Below are 10,606 nucleotides of genomic sequence, written 5' to 3'. Positions count from 1 at the left end.
GTAGATTTCAGATCTCCCGCACGTTCCTTGCTTCTAGCCTCTTGCTCTCCAAGTTCTTCTGACAAAGTCCGAAATGCTTTATTCTTACTATTTATTTTAATCTGAGTAGGGTAAAAAAAAGTGGAACGTTTTTCGTGTATATTCATAATTTTAAAGCAAGTGATTTTGCAGTCGATTTCTGCAAAATATGTACATTCCCAATGTAGAATTTAGCTACGTTTTAATGTATGTTTTTACTCGTAGTTATAGTAAATGTCTTCTTTTGAAAGTTAAATCTCTTCAGTCAAATGATTAGCAAAAGCACCTTGAACACCAATCTATATATGATCCTCGATCCATAAACTTCATTAAAAATTCAAAATGTCAAATTGATTACATAAATATAATTAGAGTAGAAAAGGGTTGGATCCATAGTTTGGTTTTATCTCAGACTTGATAATTTTATATTTGATTAAACTGTGCATTCATTTGAGTGTTGTTTAAATGCAGGGTGCTAATTCAAATCTCTGAAGCTATCTAACTGTCCACTGTGAGTGTTGTATGTGGCATATGTTATGTATGTGCGTGTCATATGGTGCTAATGTTTCATCTATCATGATTCATGATTTAACTCTTTTTTTTCATGTCTGGTTTTAATGTAACTATGCAGATTAATAAGCTACTTTTATAACATTTATCAAGGATTTAATTTAAAATTGAATGGCAAATACATGTTCATGATTAAGGGGAATATCTTTTGGTTTCCATGAATGTCTTGTGATAATATTAGGATGAAGGTAATGTGAGTTGTAACATCTGCAATAGCATTGAAAAACTCGGAGTTAGAATGAATAATCATGCATTATACTTTGTTGCTGAATGTTTGGGACAACAAACTTTAAACTTAAAAAATAATGACATTAATGTGTGTGAAATAACGATGCTATAGTAATCACTAAAATTGTTGAAATATTTTGGCTTAATCTCGAAAATTGAAATTCTGATTTTGGTTTTCCGCCAAATTCAAATAGATAACTATATCCCATCATAATCTAACTACAATTTGTTATCCAATTTTTAAATAAAATTTTAAAAAAGAAACAAACCTTCTGTTCCAACTCTTGCATCCCAAGGTATCAAGCAAGCAAGAATCATGTCCAACACTAAAGAATTCTTTTGTGCTTTATAGACATACAAACAAAATCAAATCATTAGATAGTAATTTACATAAAACTTTAAAATGTTACTATTTAATCAACTAATGAAAAATACCAAGAGGGACAAAAGTGGACATCTTCAACTAGACATAACTGGACATCTTCAACTATATCTGTGTCACCCTACCACATTTTGAAATTTATAGCTTATAATTATCAAACAATTAGCCCAAAAATGATATAGCTTATAATTTTCTTGGTTATCAATTTCCCAGAAGTTGTAAAAAGAATTATTGTGAACTGTCACATGGAAGCTTCATTTTGGAATTCATGTATGAAGTCCAAATTGAAGGTTACCTTCGATAGAGGAAGAAATGCAATTGAAAGCAATACATTCATTTGAGATAGGGAAGAGGCAAAGGGTGCCTGATGGTTACAGCTTCTATTATTCTCCCTGCTTTAATTTTCTTTACAAACACTGACCTAAAAACCCTAGACTAGGGGATATACAAGAAAAGGGAGGCAAGATAAAGCGGGATTAGACCAACAGCATAACCAAGTCTTGATATATACTCTTTTTCTGCGGATTTATCTCTTTGCTTCATACTACTCCTTCGTTTTTGTCTGTCTTTCGGTTACTCGTATACCATTTGTCAAGAACAAAGTGATGATAAAAACAATTCTTCTAGGTAAATTAGTTTATAGCTAAAAACAACAATGTTTTGATGTACCAATATAAAGTTATTGAAACCATTTAACAAATAGGAATGACTTAAACAAAATCGAAGTCAATTACCATGATGATGATATACAAGAGGCATGGTGAACGTTTCCGAAATACAAAATTCTTTCATATATGTAAGTACCATAATATAATATATAAAACACAAGCAGGTGTTTTATGTTGCATCAAACTAGGCAACGAAAAGTTCTATTGCATATAAGCTTCAAAAAGCTTACCATGGAAACATGGTATATCAAGAATTCTTTGAGACTGCACTATCATACTTTATCGGTTGACCATATTTCATGCACGGTAGAAAATGTGGACCAACAGGTTAACTGAGAAACATGTAGGAGTTTTACATTAGTTTTTATAATGATCTCACCACCCATGTTATTTGTACACTAAAACATATCTTCCGTTCGTATTCTTCTTGAGTACTAAGAATATTTTTCATAGTTATCTACTGTTATAAACTAGTATCTTGTTGATATGCAATCAAAAATGGCCTAAACATACCAAGACATCGGATTTAGTACTAAACATATCATGTGTGATGGACCTCCTGGCAGAAGCCAATGGTCCACATGCCTTATTATGTGTGGTATGATATTGAAATTTGTTTAATGTGTTAAATTGGTATTAGTTAATGTGGGATCAAAACATAATTTACAAAACATATATAACTTACTTTAAAAAAAAAAAGACATTAGCTAACTACCGTTACAATGTTTTTATTTTATTACAATATCGTTGTTATGTAAGAAATTAAATGTCACCTGTTACTTTTCATGTTGTTAAATTTCACACTTTCGGAACCCATTTAGCCACACGTCTTTTCCAATTCCCACCATAACGGGTCCACAATAACAGTAAAAGTATTTCAAAACCAAATGTCAAAATTTATAGTGAATATCCAAGTCGATAATGTTTCTTGAATATACATGCATGTATTAATTTAAACACTTCAAAAACTAATATAAATGATACTTATATATCATTGAATGCAATACTTGTTGGTATTAATTGTATCATGTACTTTTAGTTTATAAATTTTTACACCATTTATAAACTTATATTTTTATAGCATTTACAGACGTGATTGCTATAAAATATATTTCTGCAAAAGTTTTGAAAACCACTCGTGATAAAATAACCTCCTGAGTGATTTGCAAGTTACAATCATAATAAATATTACAATAATCAACCATTGTAATTGGTTATAAATATTAAAAAACAACCATTAAAATAATTATCTACTCTTAAACAAAAATAGTCATTAAAAAAGTTATTTTCTTTTCATTTCTCCACGTACTACCATCATGCCCCCTACATCTCTTCTTATCTCTGAAGAAGAAAAAAAAACATACACACAATATAAATTTTCTTATTAATTAACAGACTCGGCACAATAAAAAGAATTTAATTAGAAAAAATGATACTTACCCAACTTTAAACGCAATCGAAATCCTATAGCTTTTTCGGTAGGTAGACTTCAGTTAAATACTTCATCCCAAAACATGTCGCAACCTGAATTTCTGTCTCCTCTTTAGTCTCTAACATGGTCCTCAATTCTTCAGCCCATTTAGGCTTACTATTCACACATTTATTTTCTAACATATTTTCAGTCATCTTAATAACGCAGTGTCATTTAGATTCGAACATTTTCGGAGAGATTAAACTTTCTTATATGCGAAGTTTTATTACCTAACCATTTGACATTGATATGGTTAGGTGACCATTTTTATAAGACAAATTCTTTAACCCTGAAACATATATACATACATTATCTGAATTTCATATGGATCACAGTCCATCAAAGCCAAAAACAGATAACCCTAATTCCATTTTCAACTTTAGTAGAAAAAGTTGGATGGCAACATCCCTCTAGCACTTAAAATTATGAATGGAAAACAGTTATATAATTTTTCTGTGGCCAAAAGAGAAACGGTTATGGAAAAAGATGCAATCTTTTTTTCAACCAAAAGTACGAAAAATGCTTTAGAATGCAAAATTTCAACAAATTTTCATGTCATGGGGGATCGCTTTCCTCCCTTTACATTCTTTTGTATAATAAAAAGTATGATCAATTTCCTAAAAAATAAGATTTTCAATGACAACTCGTTTATCAGCAGCAAATATATTCAAGAAAGTTATCGTGTAATTGAGAATACAAGTAATATCTTCAATGACAGCATCGACAATGGCCTTAAACAACTTGGAATTAATGTAGAAAACATGTTTTGGTCATTGAAACATTTTATAATAAAGTCATCCTTATGATTGATAGTATGCAAGATATAATTATAGCCTTCCGATACGTTTTTGGATTATCAAAGCGTTACTTATAGACGTTCACCTTAATAAACATATGATTGTAATCCTTAAAATAGATGTGGTCAACTGACCTGCGAGAGAGTATGCTAAAGTAGTAGTTGTGCCCATAGACATTACCTCATATTTGAGAGCTTTATGGCTTTATGACGTCTTCAGGCTTTACCACAGTAGCTTGACGGAAGTTATAATTATGACCAAGATCTGAGAGAGAACGCTTTGGAGATGACAGAGATGACCTAATAACTTTAGCTTAGGATTCCATGTTGAGACGTATTTGAGCTTCCTCTTTCAAATCTATTTTTGTGAAAGCAGGTTTCAAATTTATGGTGTCAGCATCTGTCGCTAGTGTATCGCCCCACGATGGCATGTTTTTTCTTTGTTAGTTCTCTTCTTAGGGTTCTTTTAAGCTTTTAGGGTTTTCCTTGGTACTAAATTGTAGGGTTCTGTAACCCTTGCGTTAATTGAATAATTATAAAATTAAAATATATAATATACAAAAACCAACATTTTACAGACAGTCTAAATTTTTACAAATATGGTCCATATATTAATATCCCTTGATGTTTTTTCACATAAAAACATCAGCATATCCCAATACTAACAGTAGCTTTTCTCATCATCATCAGACTCGATATCACCATACTCCCCACATCCCCAACCTCTTTGCCCTTTGGTTACGTCTAATATTTATTCAACTCATCAATTGCCACCTGTTTATCTTTCGGCTCCCACCTTCTCTCATCGTGGGGCAATATACCAGCAGCGGCAGATCCTGACATCATAGTTTTGAAACCTGCCTTCACAAAAAAGGATTTGAAAGAGGATGCTCAAATACGTCTCAACCTCGAATCCTGAGCCGAAGCTATTAGGTCAGCCCCACCATCTCTAAAGCGTTCGCTCTCGGATCTTGGTTATAATTACAACTTCCGTCAAGCTACTGCGTTAAAGCCTGAATCCGTCATAAGTCATAAACTAATAAAAACACTCAACTATGAAGTGAATGTCAAGGGGCACAACTACTACTTTAGTATATCCTCTTGTAGATCAGTTAACCAAATCTATATTAAGAAGTACGATCCGATCCTTCTTAAGGAAAACGTCCATCAGCAACGCTTTGATAACCAAAAACATCTTATAGGCTATAATGACATCTTGCATACTGTCAATCATCGAGATAACTTTATCACAAAATGTTTCAATGACCAAAAGAGATGTTTTCTACATGAATGTCAAGTTGTTTAAGGCATTTCCGATGTCGTCATTGAAGATATTATTTGTATGCTCAATTGCACGGGAACCTTCTTGAATATATTTGGTTGTGATAAAGGAGTTGTCATTTGTAATCTTATTTTTAAAGAAGATGGTCATACTTTTGATTGTACAAAACAATATAAATGAGGGAAAAGTAATCCCTCACGACATGGAAAATGTTGAAATTATACATTTTAAAGCATCTTTCATTCTTTGGTTGAAAAAGATGCAATCTTTTTTCTTTTGGCTACAGAAAAATTCTATAACCATTTTCCATGCATAATTTTAACTGTTAGAGGGCAACCGGATGTTATCGCCTGACTTTTTCCACGAAAGTTGAAAATGGAATTAGAGTAACTATCTTGGCCTTGATGGATTGTTATACATATGTAATTCAAATAATATGTGTGTATGTGTGTGTGTATATATATATATATATATATATGTGTGTGTGTGTGTGTGTGTGTGTTTTAAGGTCTAAGGAATTTATCTTATGAAAATAATCACCTAACCACACTAAATGTCAAGTGGTTAGGTATTAAACCTTCTCAAACAAGCAAGTTTAATCTCCTCGAAGATGTTCGAATCCAAATGACACTATGTGATATTAAGATGGCTGAAAATCTATTAGAATAGGAATGTATGAATAGTAACATTAAATGGGCTAAAGAATTAAGGACGATGTTGGAGACAAATGAGAAAACAGAAATTAAGGCTATGACTTCTTTTAGGTTGAACTATTTAACTGAAGTCTACCTACCAAAAAAGCTACAGAATTTCGATTATGTGTGAGATTGGGTAAGTTTCCTTTCTTCTAATTAAATTTTTTTATTGTGTCGAGTTTGTTAATTAATAAGAAAAATTACATTATGTGTGTATGTATGTGTTTTTTTGTTTAAGATGAGAAGTAGGGCATGGTGTTGATACGTGGAGAAATAAAAAAAAAAATAACTTTTTTAATGATTGTTTTGTTTGAAAGAAGATAACTATTTTAATGACTATTTTTCAATATTTATAATCAATTATAATTGTTGATTATTATAAATATTTGTTATTATTGTAACTTGCAAATGACCTAGAAGCTTATTTTATCAGGGGTGGTCTTCAAAACTTTTGCAAAATTGCATTTTATAGCAACCACGTTTATAAATGTTAAAAAAATGTAAGTTCACAAGCAATACAAAAATGTTATGAACTAAGAATACATGAATAATTTATACCAATAAATATTACATTCAATGATATGTTAATATTAATTATACTAATTTTTAAAGTGTTTAAATTAATATATTTGTGGATATTCAAAAAACATTATGGAGTAATATGTTTATTATATATTTAAGTAAGGGACATGAAAAGAGTTGTGTTAAGCACAACCAAGCCCACATAGCTTTCTTTCAGAAATTCTACCTATCGGTAAGTCCTTTGTTACTGAAAAGGGTTATCAACTTGAATATTCCATATAAAATTTGACATTTGGTTTTGAAATACCTTATTGTTATTTTGGACTCGTTGTTATGGGTGAGAATTAGAAAAGATGTGGCTAACTTTGGTTCGAGAGTATGAAATTTGCCAACATAAAAAATAACAGTTGATTTTGGCTCTGCAATTGACTTTTTATTTCTTGTATAACAATAATATTGTAATAAAATAACAATATTATGAGGGTAGTTCGGTAAAAAAATTAAGGTAAGTTATGTATGTCTCGTGAACTATATTTTGATCCCAACTTGACTCATACCAATGTAACATGACATTAAACAAATCTCAATATCATACCACACATGATAAGGCATGTGGACAATTTGTTTCTGCCACTAAGTCCATCACACATGATATATTTATGACTAAATATGATGTCTTGGTATGCTTAGATCATGGTTAAATTACATATCAACAAAATTCTAATTTATGAGAGTAGATAATTATGACGAATATTCTTAGTACTCAGAAAAGAAGAATGATGAATTGAAAAATGGGTGTCCTTGATATATTCGAGTCTTGAAATAACCATTTTTTAATACATGGTTGATGAAGTTATTATGACTAATGAGTGTATTTTAGATATGGATGGATTTTTACCTTTTTGCCATATATGTTGCAACCACGTTCGGTTGCAGCACCTTATATATACTCTCGCCAAATTAGTCCTATCCTAAAGGTGCAAGACATTAGAAAGAAGCATTAAGTTATTTTTATGAGTTAAATGGTAGGCTCTTACATAGATATATGTTTAAAGGGAAACAGTATCATACATTGCCACTAGATCATCAAATTTTGTATGTTGAAACAACCGATACATGCAAGCAATTTGTGGGAGAGTCAAAGAGTTTGACTTGTGTTTTGGAAGTGACTTCAGGACCTATTTTTCCTGTAAAAATAAAACATCATAATGATAAATATTAACTTTTAAAAAACAAATGAGTATGTAGTAAAACTGTTTTGTGCCTTCGGAATCTTAAGTGTTAATAAATTCATGCCGAACAGCCGAAGAAACTCCATAAGATTCTAATTTTTAGTTTGACCAATTAGGAGTTGGATGATACATGGTAAATCCACGGCTGATGGATGGTATTTTGTTTCTACAGAAACTCGAGGCATTTCCTCTGTCAATTTTGGATAACTTTTTTTCACACCATTTTCACTACAAAACAAACATTAATCAACAAACAAGATGTGAAATTATGTTTTTATTAAAAAAGACTCTACTCACTACTCACTCTGGTGTAACTGTAACAAATCGAAACTTGAATTCGGCATAAGGAGTAATAACTGCCATTTTGCGCATCTGCTCCAATATCTCCAACTACAAACATGTATCATATACATATGTAATTTAAGAGATAATTTTACAAGATAAAACTTGAACAAAAATGATACATGATTTACATACACCATATGCTGTCAAGTTTCCCTCAATTACAACTTTGATCTCAACTCCATGCTAATTCTCCATGTCACCTATCTTTTCATGTAAATGGATATGGGGAATGTTTCTGATCATGAAAATTTTCAATCAAACACCAATAGCAAATGTCAAAAAAATAATATATTTAATTCAGCATCCTTTTATACCTATCAATGTCTACATCTAGAGTTCGTAGCGGAATTTTCATTCTTCATTGATGAGTAGTATACTCCTGTATTCATCTTTGACCATATTGATACCTGAAAGACAAAAATATATATCATCATATGAAATATAAAAGTTACATTGAAAGAAACAAACATATATATATATATATATATATATATATATATATATATATATATATATATATATATATATACCATTTTTGCACCACCAAGTCCGAATTTTCCTCGTGTTTGTTTCACCCCATATTTTTTCCTAAATAAAACTGCATCATCTTTATATGTTAGAAAAAGTAACATGACAATGCTACAGACAGAAACTTTAACTACAATTTATTTTTGGGGATATATATTAAATAACTAAACCTCGTCCAAACATATTGTCCAAACATATTGGAGATAACATCATGGGGCATTTATTTTTCATTATCCTACATACAAATTTCAAAATGTATGCTATGAGGCAAATAATTTGCGGGGTAAAAGATGAACCAAATACAATAATACAAGGTTTGAAATGGAAAATATTATGTTATGTTCACACCTTACAAGTTACCATGTGAGGGACCCTTTACGGGTTTTGTAGCAGTCGGTTCTACTATTTTCTTCTTTTTCTGATAAAACAATAAAAAGACAATTGATTTTTGTGAAAACTTAAATAGAATTTAAAGTAAGACAGCTTCCAGTTGTGAAAAAACTTATGGATTTTAGTGTTTCAAATCAGTGTATACAAACCTCATGATCCTTTAGTGTCTCAAAATATACATCAATCAATCATGGAATTGAACTTGCTTCTATTATACTCCTCATACAATCGATTAGAGATAAAATGAGTTCCACCAATAATCTGGCGGTATCCCTTCACATTGAGTTCTCAGGAAAGGGTTAATCACCTCGAAGCATCGTCGGAATCGGAACAACTCGGAGCTTTCTCTTCTTTACCCGGAAAAAGAAAAATAAACATTTGATTACTTAAACTTCAAGAACTAGTTAGGAAGCATAACACAACCCACAGCGACGTGCGGCGGCGATTGAGTGAGTACCGACGACAATGGTGGTGGATCTCGGTAAGGAATCAAGAGGAAAAACAGATAGATCGAAAGATAAGTGGTTTCTTACCTAAACCAAACATTCCAGGAAACAACACCCACCTTGTCCACCGCCACTCCATGTTTTCCAGCGACTACATTTCTATGACGGGGCTCTAACGATGCCGGTTGACGGTTTCTGGCGACCTCCAGCGAGATTTTGACGGTGGCAGCCTCCCTTCACCTTCCCCTTTTCTCTCTTGGACTCAAATCCCTCCCCTCTAACTCACCAGCCGCACACAATGCACACACACATAACGAAACTAGGGTTGGGTGTCACGGGAAAGTTTATGTAGCTTCAAAGAAAACGGGAGGAGGTCCCCCGGCGCACGATGTTACATATCAGGGGACAAGAGGACTAAGTTTTTGAAGTTAGCATGAAAGGTCCCTAAGGTTTTGTTTCTTGACATATTTTGCCCTAACTTAATTCCTTGAACATAACGAGTTTCCAAAATGACTTAATTACTCCTTGGACCTTTTATATTTATTTATTTGTAATAATTTGATTTAGTTTAATTATTATGATTATTATTGTTTAACCCCTTTACATCTATGTTGCCTTTTAATTAATTAAATCATTTGCCAAACCTTCGAAATTTAGTCTTTAATTATATAATTATATGTTATTATTCATTAACCTCATTTTGAAATAAGTAAACGAAAACAGGCGTTACATATCTGTAACACCCTGTTCTAAAAATATATGTTTATGGATTTCTGAGGCCAAGGCTAGGACTATTTCGGTCTTTTATGGGTTTTGAGCTTTTATTCAAGAGGTTTTGGGTCGGGGTGTGTCGCTAGAAGCGTAGGGCTTCTTGCCACCTTTTCGTGGATATGAAGTTTGTCGGAAACGGACTTGGAACGAAGGAGTTATGACACTTTGAAGTTATTGACAGAAATGGGCCTAATGGAAATAAATGACTAGAAGAACCATGCAAGGTGGTAAACGTGCGAGTACGCCCAGCGTAAGGCTGGGG

The 10,606-nt window shown here is 32.0% G+C and overlaps 1 long non-coding RNA gene across 18 annotated transcripts; it reads right to left on the bottom strand.

Annotated features, from left to right (window-relative positions):
• Positions 1–650: 650 nt before the first annotated feature.
• Positions 651–9,932, bottom strand: LOC145049770 (uncharacterized). 18 transcript variants are annotated; one of them, XR_013683330.1, is made up of 15 exons: positions 9,661–9,932; positions 9,277–9,477; positions 9,086–9,155; positions 8,908–8,972; positions 8,740–8,807; positions 8,524–8,616; positions 8,342–8,444; positions 8,169–8,254; positions 7,995–8,092; positions 7,704–7,819; positions 7,531–7,603; positions 2,097–2,198; positions 1,252–1,319; positions 1,086–1,160; positions 651–795 (listed from the first exon to the last, which is right to left on the bottom strand). It is a non-coding gene; the product is annotated as an uncharacterized LOC145049770 (long non-coding RNA). The 18 variants fall into 18 exon arrangements; XR_013683340.1 differs by lacking the exon at positions 8,908–8,972 and having other exon boundaries at positions 9,277–9,335; positions 9,435–9,477; XR_013683344.1 differs by lacking the exon at positions 8,908–8,972 and having other exon boundaries at positions 9,277–9,335; positions 9,435–9,474.
• Between the last annotated feature and the right edge of the window lie 674 nt (positions 9,933–10,606).

This window comes from Lactuca serriola, chromosome 1 (assembly GCF_051521515.1).
Source record: "Lactuca serriola cultivar US96UC23 chromosome 1, Lser_US96UC23_V15, whole genome shotgun sequence".
NCBI lineage: Eukaryota > Viridiplantae > Streptophyta > Magnoliopsida > Asterales > Asteraceae > Lactuca > Lactuca serriola.
Note: the sequence above shows the minus strand (reverse complement) of the source record. Positions and strands in the feature narration are given on the sequence as shown.